At 45.2% G+C, this 12,210-nt stretch overlaps 1 long non-coding RNA gene across 2 annotated transcripts; it reads right to left on the minus strand.

Moving 5' to 3' along the window:
* Positions 1-8,080: 8,080 nt before the first annotated feature.
* On the minus strand, positions 8,081-11,995 carry LOC138849491 (uncharacterized). Of its 2 annotated transcripts, XR_011388364.1 has the most exons (4): positions 10,045-11,995; positions 9,768-9,927; positions 9,538-9,667; positions 8,081-8,511 (listed from the first exon to the last, which is right to left on the minus strand). It is a non-coding gene; the product is annotated as an uncharacterized lncRNA (long non-coding RNA). The 2 variants fall into 2 exon arrangements; XR_011388363.1 differs by having other exon boundaries at positions 9,768-11,992.
* Between the last annotated feature and the right edge of the window lie 215 nt (positions 11,996-12,210).

Here is a 12,210-nt window from a genome sequence, read left to right on the forward strand (position 1 = left end):
TATTTTCTTTCCTCCCTATCAAGGCTAACTTGCTCCTAATCCCTTCTTTAAGTGTCTCGATATTCATGGGACCCACTTGGCATGTGTGGCAGAGATGGATTTAGGGCAGACTTGGGCCAGGACCTCTTCTTATCCCCGGGGCCTTTGGTAGAAAGTTATCCTAACTCTTTGTTTTGATAACTCATCCAGAATTTCAGTTACCTCAAAAATTTACGAATAATGACCTGTTGATCCTAGAAAACAGCTTTGACAAATCTGAATTTTGCTTATACTTTTTTCTAAAAGTGAAGCTAGCTCAAGACAATTGATTTTGTTTCCCTGTTTGGGTGTAGGAGAGTGGGGTGGGGGTAGCTAAGGTGGACATAGAAGGAAGAAAGAGGAAGAATGTACCAGAAAGGAGGATCTAATACTGGATTTCAGTTCCCACTACTGGGAAATGGTTCATTTCCAATTCTGCATTTGAAGAACAAAAAGACTTTCTGATGAGCTCTTTTATTCTCTTTGGATGGGTATTAATCCTTCACAGAAATTTATGTCTTATATTTAAAAGTTTAAAATGTTTGGAGAAGTGCTATAATCATATTTAAGGATACTTACAAAGTCAAGGCAGCGTAGTTCAAGCACACTACTTTCCAGATTTAATCTGAGTCTCAGAATCTGTTACCAAAAATCCTGTTGGCTTCACTTAACTGTCATAGTTCACCCATTAGTTGGTCCATTCATGCATTCAACAGCCACTTTGAACTATACATTATACTTTTCAAAGCACTTTTCCCTCCATTGCACTTGATTCTCATGGGAATCCTATGATGTCGTCCCTTAACAGAACATATCATTTTTAGAGAACAAGAAACTGAGACCTGCAGAAATTAGTCAGTCTGGAGCTTTTAGTGGAACCTAGATCCTCAGATTTCACATCAAATTCTCTTTCAGTTCTACCTAGTTTGATTTAATTAAAACTCTCTTAGTAAGCACCATGTATTGGACACAATTCTAGGAAAACAAAAATGAAGTACTCCTGCCCTTGAGGAGCTTAGCAGCATCTCAGAGAAAGGCGTTGCTCAGGGTACAGGTGTGGAGTGAAGGAAGGCTTGTGATACTTGAAGAGTGCTGAGTCTGGTGTGAAAAACTGTAGGAGGAAATGACACTGGAAGGAGGGCGGAGGGCCTACTGTTTGATTTATTGATTCACCATCATGTTGTTAAGCCAATTTTTTGTCTCTCTCTCTCTTTTTTTTAATAGAACACTGGCTATGACCTTCATATTATTTCTTAAATGTATTTATTTTCACTTCATTTGAAAAGTAGAGAGACAGACAGACAGACAAAGCATAAGACAGAGCAAGATGTTTCCATCTGCTGGTTCATTCCCTAAATGCCTACTGAATCCAGGAGCCAGGAATTCAGTCTGGGGATCTCATGTGGGTAGCAGGAACCCAAGAACCTGTGTCATCGCTTGTTGCCTTCCAGAGTATGCGTTAGCAAGAAGGTGTAATTGGAAGTGGAGCCAGGCCTCAGGCCAAGGCGCTCCAACATGGAATGCAGGTATCCTAAGCAGTGCTTTAACCACTGTGCCTAATGCTCTCCCCCATCAAGTCTTCTTCCCCAAGTATAGCCTTTATTAACATCATTGTTAGTCTTTTTCTATCTGTTTTCTTTTGAGAATTTTGTGAACATTTTAGTAGTAAAGCCTCCAAAGGGTAAGGTTCGCCTTCACAACTTGATCCTTAGACATGGAAAGCTGCTGGACTTCCAACTAATTGCAAAATTGCTAAAATCTCTTCTGGTGGCATTATACATATGTCATTATATTCAACTTATCCTTGCCTGGCTGCAGAAAAGAAATGGTTACAACTGCTGGCAAATAGGCCCAACCCTGAGGCAGACTAGGCCTTGTTGTCTAAGGTACTGTGGAACAGGTCTAGAAGCAGGGTTGGTACTTGGGGATATCACCTACTATTAGCTAATTACCCAAAGGTCTGGGATGCTCAGAGGGTTGAAGTGAACTTGATCTTAGTAGAGCAGGCATTAGGATCTACAGGATGTCCACTTCCTGCTAGGATTGGTGTTGGGTCTTGGAGTTCAGGCTGTGCATATTACTTGAGGCTGTGTGCTTCAGATTACCATGATACTGGCTGGTCTGTGTGTGCACCAGGTTCTCGTGGGCCTTCCAGACTTGGGTATTGGGCAGTATCAGATGGTATATTGAGATGGCTAGGTTATACTCTAATCAATACTAGATGAAATACTCACAAGAGGGGCAAACCCTCCCAGGGAGAGTCAATCTCTCACACTGAAGTGGAGTGGGGTTGAAGGACAGTCTCTGAAAGGAAGCTGTAGAGTTTTCCTGGGAGCAGAATCAGGACATGTGGGGGTGACCCCTGACTCTTATCCTTTGCATAACCTAAAGCAAGTTTCAAAAGCTGTCTGGACCTTTGTTTCCTCAGTAGATGATGTGCTTCCTGGAGTCGAGAAATCCATGTTTTGTTCATATTTGTTCTCCCAGTGGCTAGCAGAGTCTGCTCTACAAAAGGCAGCCACTAAAGGTGTACTTTTTGATTGAGTGAATGTATGAGTGGATAGAATGGGCAGAGTATGAGGAGTCACATCAGTGATTTAAGGGAGGAGGGACTTAGCAGAACATGTTCGTTCCGTCTCCCTCTAGGTTTTGATATCTACCCCTGTGCCGCTCTTGGAGAACCATTGACCCAAATAACGTCATATTATCCAAAGTTCTTAACAGCTTTGCAATTCCCTGATGAGAAAATACTGAGATAGTTTATTTTTCGATTTTTTCTCCTCAACAATCAGTAGCCAGACATGTTAGAACAATAAAACACAAATCCCTTGCAGTTCCAGAAGGATCCTGAAGACAGTCTGTGTGCTGGGAGAGCCCATGGGTGGCCTCGTAGAGATGGCAGAGTAACCAGGAAACCTTCTGACATTTGTAAATGCCGTGAAACACCAGCAAACAAGATAATCACCCCACAGACCAGCGAGGATGGGAGACAGATCAAAGACCTACAGAATCTGCTTCATCTCCTTACGGTCAATGCTCTCACAAAGGGTGGTATTTTGTTGTCAAGGAGACAAGTGTCTTCCCAGAGTGAAAGGTCTTTCCAACAGTGTGTGGGCAGGTCTTATTCTTGCTCTGTACCCTAAAGATGTGGGTGGCTTCAACTTTAAATCAAATATTCAAAACTATGAATTAGGGGGCTAATTATTTGCATTTAAAAAATTTCATCTAGGGCTCTTCATGTCTTGAGTGTTTGTGAGATAGCTAGCTAGATAATAAAGATTTTGGAAGATTAAGAAAAAAATAAAAGATAAAAAGCAGCCACAATTACTATTCTAAGCCACTGTAAATATTTTTGTTAATTATGTACTTTTATTTACATATATTCTATTTTATACGAAGGATATTTTAAAGCATAGTTATGAATATACTATATACATATATTGTGCATGCATGAAATATGCATATATGTGTACATACATATCCTATTTCTTTTTTTAAGATTTATTTATTTATTTGAAAGGCAGAGTCAGAGTCAGAGAAAGAGAGAGAGAGAGAAAGAGAGAGAGAAATCTTCCATCTGCTGGTTCACTCCCCAGATGGCCGCAAAGGCCAGAGCTATGCCAATCTGAAGCCAGGAGCCAGGAGCTTTTTCCAGGTCTCCCATGTGGGAGTTGGGCCATCTTCTACTGCTTTCCCAGGCCATAGCAGAGAGCTGGATCAGAAGTGGAGCAGCCTGGACTCGAACTTGCACCCATTTGGGATGCTGGCACTGCAGGCGGCAGCTTTACCCACTGTGCCACAACACTGGCACCCCACCTCTTTTTTTTTCTTTTGACAGGCAGAGTGGACAGTGAGAGAGAGAGACAGAGAGAAAGGTCTTCCTTTGCTGTTGGTTTACCCCTCCAATGGCCGCACCCCTCCAGCTGCGGCCGGCGCACCGCGCTGATCTGAAGCCAGGAGCCAGGTGCTTCTCCTGGTCTCCCATGGGGTGCAGGGCCCAAGCACTTGAGCCATCCTCCACTGTACTCCCGGGCCACAGCAGAGAGCTGGACTGGAAGAGGGGCAACCGGGACAGAATCCGGTGCCCCGACGGGGACTAGAACCTGGTGTGCCGGTGCCGCAAGGCGGAGGATTAGCCTATTGAGCTGCGGCGCCGGCCACCCCTACTTTTTTTGACTTGATTTGTATTTATCAATTCTAATTTTTTAGGATTATTTGTATTATAATTAACGTAAATATTCTCCATGTAACACCCTTTTCTCCAATCATGATGGGACATGATTGGAGATATGTTAGATATGATGCTAGGATATATACATTCAAAGATTTTTTTTATCTATATGTTAAATTATGCCTTGAGGACAGATTCTTAGAAGTGGAATTGTCGGCTCAAAGGCCCAACTACATTGATGATTCTTGATACTGGTAATCAAATAGATACCTGAAAGAGTGTTGCTAATCTATACAGTAGGACTCAGGCTCGCTGCATCTCATCAACAGTTGTTTAAATGTCACTGTCCATAATGAATAAGCCATTGGTTCAGAGAGCTTGTAACTTGGCAGAGAGGCTCATAGAGGTGGGAAAAGGTCAGAGGAAGAAGGAAAAAAACACTTAAACTCAAGTATGGCATTGGAACTAGAAACCACTGGTAACTGACAAATGGTTAGAAATTAAGGAAGCAGTTTTGAAACCCTAAATCATATCACTGCAATTGTAGTCCTCAATATAAAAGTGGATACTGCAGTAAAATAAGTGATTCTGGGGGACTCACTGATGGAAATCCACCCTACCATTCGTATGCCTGGTAATCTTCGCAAATCATTTCCCTCTCTGGACTTTTCTCAGCTGTAGGACTGGTAAATTGAAAGATGAGGATAGAGGCTTTCAGAATTTCGAGTCTGAGGTCATACACAGGTAATGAAGCCAAACTCAATAGTGTTCTGGGTTCTAGTCCATGATTCTTCCTTGGACATGCAGAGTGACAACTCCGATCAGGGCCACAAGTTTCACTGGAATTGTGCAATGAAACAGCAGACACTCTAGGAAGCTCCTGGGGCTCCTCCAACCTGCACAATGAACCTGCAAGTAATACGTGTCTCATATAGACTGATGGCAAGGTCTTGGAAGGCCTTGTTTCCATGCAGGGTTTCCACAAACGTTAAACATGTGGATGGAAGAGGTAGCCAAGTCATCTACCCCCATGAGGGCTTCTGGCCATTGGTGCCTCCCTAGTGTTCTTTATCTAGAAGGTGGAGTATAAAAATTCACTAAAATTGCTTTCAATTTAGTAAACCAGAAGGGTCAATGAGGTGCTGTCATTTCCCTGGGTCTATTCTAGGGAAATGACTGAAGGGAAGTAGGGCCTCTCAGATTTCCAGAGAGGCCTGGATCACCCTTTTGGAGGTTTCTCATATTGAAAAACATAAACACATCCCGCCCCCGCCCTGTGCAATGTATGGTTTTCTAGGTAGTGGGCTTTATTTTTAAGAACAATGTTAGATTGATACGAAAACAGAAGGCAGTACAGAGAATAACCCCGTACCCAGTTCTCTTATTATTAGCATCTTAAGTTAGTACTGTACGTTTGTTAGCAATGCAATAATATCAACGCAATATTATTAACTAAAGTCCATCACTGATTTAGATTTGTTTAGGTTGATCATATGTCTTTTTCTGTCCCATGATCCTACTACCCAGGATATTGCAGTATATTAAATTGTTAGTTTCTCAGATTTCCATTGTGTATGATGACCTTGATGGTTTTGAGGCATAGATGTCAAGTATTATGTGAGATGCCTCGCTACTACAATTTTTCTGATGCATTCCTTGTGATTAGATAAAGAACCGTTTCCCTAACGTCACCACAAGGGAACATACTATCAGCCTGATTTATCAGTGTGGATGTGGACCTCGATCGCCTGGCTGAGACAGTGTCTACTAGGTTCCTCCATGGTCAGTTACTCTCCCTGCACTCCCTTTGCACATGTGCTCTTTGGAAGAGGTCATTACAGGCAGCTCACACCTAAGGACCGGGGACTGTTGCCCGCACTCCTGGAGGGCAGTACATCTACGTAATGGTTGGCATTCTTCTCCATGAGGTACTGGCTTCTTCTCCCCCGTTTACTAATGTTTTCAACAACTTGTTTCTATCAGTATAGACTCATGGATATTTGCTTTGTGCTTCGGTCAATAATTGAAAATATTATTCTATTCTGTTGCTAAACTGTACCAGCGTTGCTCACTGGGAGCTCCTTAAGTGGCTCCTGTGTCTCTTTGATTGAAATGTCCCTTGTCCATACAGTTGTGCTTTAATTTCCAGCAATTTCGTACTTCACGGGCTAGAGGATATTCCCTTCTCATTTTGTGTGCTTCCTGCTCCGGTCCTAATCTCAATCATTTCTTCAAGGGGCCTTGGTTACTATTCCTGGGGAATGGCATTAGAAACCAAGATCTGGGCACTAGGCATGCTGACTGCTTGTTATTGCTTCTAGGCCAACTGCATCCTATTTGATATAAAATACTTTTTATTTATTTGACACACAGAGAGACAGAGAGAGACACAGACAGACAGACAGAAAGCTCCCACCGGCTGATTCACTCTCCTATCGTCTTCAGCAGACAAGGGGACTGAGACTGGTAGCCAAAATTCAATCCAGGCCTCCCGTGCGGGTGGCAGGACCGCAGTTACCTAGGTCATTGCTGCTGCCTCTTGAGGTCTGCACCAGCAGAAAGCAGGAATCAGGAGCCACAGCTGGTTACCGATCCCAAGCCCTCCAGTATGGGACACAGGCATCCCAACCAGCAGCTTAAGTGCCAGGCCATATGTCTGCCACCATGTACAGTTTAACTCTTACATGTTTAACATCAACGCACACACATTACGTTATTCATAAGACAATGACAGATTAACAACATTAAATCCTAACACACGGACCCACATACAAAACTTGTGTATCGGGGTCTTTTTCTTCAATGCCACCACTGTACTACTGCGATTGATGGATAGCCTCAGTGAAGATAATACCGGTTCTGAATGTGAGGCTTTCTCTGACTGTGAGGCCACGGCAAATGGCTCTTTGGCAGGGCTGCCTACCCCAAGCCCCCTTTCCACAATAAACTGTGGGAAAAGTCTAGTGGATTTAGAAGTAGGGTGGCAAAGTCTTGGGTACAGCTCTGTCAATGATTCAATGTGGGTGGCAAATGCATTATCTGGGCCCCAATTTTTTTATGATATCAAGTCAGTAGCATTTGGTTGGATAATGGCTAACGAACCCCTCTGGTTCTCGCGTGATTGCCAACGGTTTTACATTGAAGGGATATAATCGGCTGCCTCTCCCCTTCGGCATGAGTCCTGTGTTCCAGAAAGTCTAAGCAAGTGGAGGGGGGGGGGGAGTGGGGAGCTACTAAGAGCCATTTCATTATTTTCTGAGGTGCTGAGGTCTGGGAAGGGCTTCACATTGTAGACAGTCGGGCCTGACCAAACATATAGGAAGCATTGTCACACAGCATCTCTTCCACTGTTGTCGTTTGTCCCCACTGATCAAGGTGGTGGCAGTGGGCGCTTCCTCTTCTTCAGTGAGAGTGAACTCCTCATGCTATTTCCTCTGACTTCAAATAATGACCTTTAGTGGCTGAGAACCTCTCTCTCTCTCCCCTTCTCCCTCTCCCTCTCTCCCCTCCTTCTCCCTCTCCCTCTCTCTCCCCCTCTCTTCCTTCTCTGTGAAAGCTCTGACAGATGTGTTGATCCACGTGCAGTCCAGCTACTGAAGGGCTGCCCAGTTTACCAGTGTCATCTCCCATCTATCACTCACTGGGACAGTCTTGAAAAACAAACAGAAGGGGAAAAAAAAAAAAAGAGGAAACGATCCAAAGGGCAAAAAAAAAAAAAAACACTTGGGCACTGTCAGGTCTGATTATGAATGCTGGCGATCAAAGGTACAAGGTCTTAGAAGCTGCCTCCTCCGACTCTTACCGTTTAAAATCTTCAACTGGCTTTTGGACCCACACAACATAACCTCAGACTTTGGTCTACAATTGGTTAAAAATTGATAGAGGTGAGGATTCTGGGACTGCCTTCTTTACTTAGAAGTTTATATTTTAACCCCTCACCACACCCCAGGTACACAGACACAGCTCCTTTCCACGGTCCCCAGCTCCACCCTAAAGTAACCTCCGCAGTGAGACTGCGCAGAATTCACGCGGGATCGGAGGCCTTTGGGCGCGAGGAAACGGAGTCCTCACAAGTGGCCTGGCTCAGTGTCCCCGAGGGTGTTCCAGGCAGAGCTGTGATGAGAAATCAAGGTTTCTGGGCAACCAATCCAGATTCTTCCCTTCTCCTTCGCACCGTGCCCCATGGCGCGGTGTCTGTGTGCATCTCTCCGGATGTACATAGGCTGCATAGACACGGACATGTAGGAAACACGCACCAAGCCTCTGTAGGCTGACCTCAGGGAACAGTTTAATGACTCGAATTTCAGGCAGCTGAAAGGTTTCTGCGGGTGGAGGTTGAAATAAACAAGAAAAGCCACTGTGGAGATGTGAATGGAAAAGTACCGGGCCCTCCCACCTCCCTCCCTACCTCCCTCCCTCGGACATTCTTGGCTCTCCAGCTCTCCGGGCCACCCTAGCCGGCTTCAGATAGGCTTCTACATGGTCAGGTGTACAGAGGGCGGTGTGGGCAAGGAAGAAGAAGAAGAAGAAGAAAAAAAAAACATGAAAACGCAAGCACAACATGCAAATCAAGTTTTTCCACTTCTAGAGTAGGTAGCAGAGCCGACTCAGAGCGGCAGCCCGGCAGGAGGGTGGGCCCGCCACCCTGAGTTTACAAACACTCAAGTGCTTCCTCCTCACATCCCTCTCGGAGTCCAGCTGCTGCCTTCCCTCATGCTAAGGTTTCATAGGAAGTGAAAACCCAGCTATTCAAAACAGTGATCGAAGGCAATAAACAAATGGTCCTGCACCCTCACTACCCCATTTCTCTCGGTGAAGCTCCTTTCTTATAGTAATTTCCATTCTAAATAAGTGAGAAAACTAGGGAAAATCGGTGTTTTGGGAGTAAACTCTAAGCCAGGCTGAAAAGATTTCTAAAGGGGGCAAAAACAACCTCAGAATAATAAAAGTCTGAAGCAGGCAGCGTAGGGGTCAAAATTAAATGTTGATGCTTCCTTTTCAGAAGGCAGTGGCTGGACAGCATCAGTTTATTTATTTTTTAATGTCTCACAACTTTCTGCACAATTGCTTTAAAACGGACCAAGAGGCTCCCTCCTTTCTCCAAGGATAATATCGGGAGCTTGCTTACAATCCTCTCTGAAAATGAAGGATTTGAAAGACACCCGAGGGAAACGTAAGGGGTCACAGAGAAAAAGCACCGGAGTGACAAGCACGACCACACCTCACTGACCGTCAGAACTCCAACACTTCCCTGGACCTGGAGCTGGTTCCGAGAACCAGTTTAGAGTTCACACAGAGCTCAGTGCAGCCTGGCTCTCCTCGATTCTGCAAGAAAACAAGGTACCCACCTCCGAACCCGGGCTGCCAGGTCACCCCGATCCGGTCCCGAGACACAAGACCATGGAAGCAAGCACGCAGCCCCATTTTCGGCTGTGTTCCTAGGGTCACCCATGCCTCTGTGAGAGGCCAGCCCGTCCTCTGCGAAGAGGGAAGCCCAGAAGAGTTGAGTGATTGATCTGCAAAATTCCTTGCCGTCCTAAAATCTAGACTCCCGTAATGGGAGAAATGAAAGACCTACCAAGTGCCAGAGGTTCTTGACAGGTAAAACCAGCTTCCCCTGCAAGCCCCTAGCGAGGGCAGGAAGGTGTTTTTTTCCAAGGATAGGTGCCTTTTCGGCTGTAACTGAATTGGGGAGAAGGTTTTGCGAGGGGAAGCTGTACGTGAACCTCGTTCCTTTCCTGAAATAGATGTAATGTTAGTACTAGCTATTTTATTTTGTAATAAAGCTTATATTTACCCGGCAGCTGTGATCAGGGATCTATTCCTATACCCAGTCCATGGAACAAAAGACTGACCTGGGTCTCTATTCTGAGACTATGGGCCAGTCACCGTTACATCACGGGACTCATGGATACACAGCACCCCAAAGTCTGCAAGAGTCACACCTCCGACCCCAGACGAGGAATCAGGCTTCAGAGCTTCTTCAGGAAGATTGAAAAGAATCTGAGCAGATTCTGCCTTTAATCCTATTACATAGCACTGCTGGAGTGAGGGAGGCCAACACAGTGATGCCAGCTGGCTCCTGACTGGGGAGAGGTCAAGAATAAGAGAAGGAAGGACATTCTGGAAGAAATTCAATTGGTATAAAAGGTGAAAAAGTTACTTTCCTAGGAACTGAAAAGAGTGAGAGGTGAATGCCCATTGTCTCACCATTCACTCAGTTGAGAGAAAAGAGACTCACCTAAAAGTAAGTGTCTATCTTTAGAATATTTTCAACAATCTCTTCTCTCTCTCCTCTCTCTGTCTCTCTGCCTCCTGTTCTGGTCAGTTTCTTTCAATGAAAACACATTGATTTGGCAAGAAAAGAAAAAAAAGACAGTCGTAGAAATGTGGGACTCTGGCACTTGGTCTCAGGACCAAGCCTGGTGATGAGGTTAATCATCTACAAACCATCCTGGTGGGTTCTCTGTCCAGAAGCTCCTGCAGAGCTTTGAAAGAAGGCTGAGACAGGGAAAGGGTGAAGTCCTTCCCAGCCCCCACTCTAGCTGGTTCTATGCCTCAGGGAGCAGATTTCCCTTTGCTCTGCAGCGCCCCCATGGGGCTAACCGTGGAGCGGCACAGAGAACAGGAGCCACAAGCTGTATGGACCTAAGGTTGGGGATGGGGGGGTCAGGGGATGAGGCAGATGGCAGCTTTGACAAGAAAGGGACCAAAAATCATGAAAGTAATTCTATTATAGGATCAATAATAGGGCAGAGTCATACAATTCACACTCTGAACCATATAAATACATCTGCGAAATCCTAAAATACTTAACTGCTCATAAAAGATAGGGGGGAAAGTCACATGGATAAATACACAAAGAAAACCATTCCTGCAAAATCGAGGTGTTTATTCTGAATCCAGTGGGATTCATTTAAAGTTCTTGAAAATGAGGGGGAAGGAGACCCAAACCAAAATGCAGAATTCTGGCAGAATGAACCTGCACTTGACCATATCGTGTCTCTGGGGATAAAATGTTCATTTCAACAATAGTGCTAGGATTAGGCCTCAATATCTTCGTCAAAAATCCTTTGTCCAAGAAGCTTTGGCTGCAAGGGCTGCAGAACTCCGGCTGTCAATAAAGTAAAATATCCCGATTTTACAGGCATATTGCCTGAGTACCAGCCCTTGTGCAAGCTAATCAACCCCCTTGGACCTCTGGGGTTCTGAAACTTGCCACCCAGTCTGAGATGGGCTGGGTGTGAGGACAAGGGCACTGTCTGCGACAGCCGAAACTTCTCATGGGACCGCCAGTGCAGAGCTCCAGGACAATCCCAGCAGCTTTTCACAGAGCGCTGCTCATCTTCCCATCAGAAACCCCAGTTTGGGGTGGGGAGAAGCAGATTATCTGGGGAGATATCTTTATTAGGAACTCACATGTGGAGAAATGTGGTGGTACCTTTAAGAACTCGTCTGTAATTTAATGAGTGGCTGGAAGCGCTGGTGGGGCCAAGGCTCAGAATGGCTTGACCTTTGGAAGCGGCTTCTGGTCCAAACATTTTGGGTTAATTCTTGAGGAATCTGAAATATTATTTTCCCCTCACACCCTTCTTTTAAGCGAGAGACATAAAAGCAACAAGAGTCTCCCTCATTCAGGGATGAGTAGGAGGGGAAAAAACCCCAACCAACATTTAAATAGGGAAACTGGCAGCTCTGAACAAACAAACCGAGGCCCACAGTGAAGTGATTCCGCATACTGCATTTGCCTTTAAAAAGAAAGGGAGAGAAAAGAGAAAGAACGGTCCCCCCCCCCTCCCCTGCGCTGGAGAGCCTAGGACCTGCCTGCGCGCGGTGCCCTGGAGTTGCGGCACAGGCTGTTCTAAACGCACGCAGGCTCGCTGACACGGGCCCGGCCGGCCTTTGCAATTCCCTCCGGCTGAGCTCTGAGACACAGACTCCAGAGATCCTTTTTTTTTTTTTTTTTTTTTTTTTTCCACCGCGACCTTGAAACAAGCCCGGAAAAGGAAAATCAAAACTTT

The sequence above is a fragment of the Oryctolagus cuniculus genome, chromosome 4 (assembly GCF_964237555.1).
Source record: "Oryctolagus cuniculus chromosome 4, mOryCun1.1, whole genome shotgun sequence".
Classification (NCBI taxonomy): domain Eukaryota; kingdom Metazoa; phylum Chordata; class Mammalia; order Lagomorpha; family Leporidae; genus Oryctolagus; species Oryctolagus cuniculus.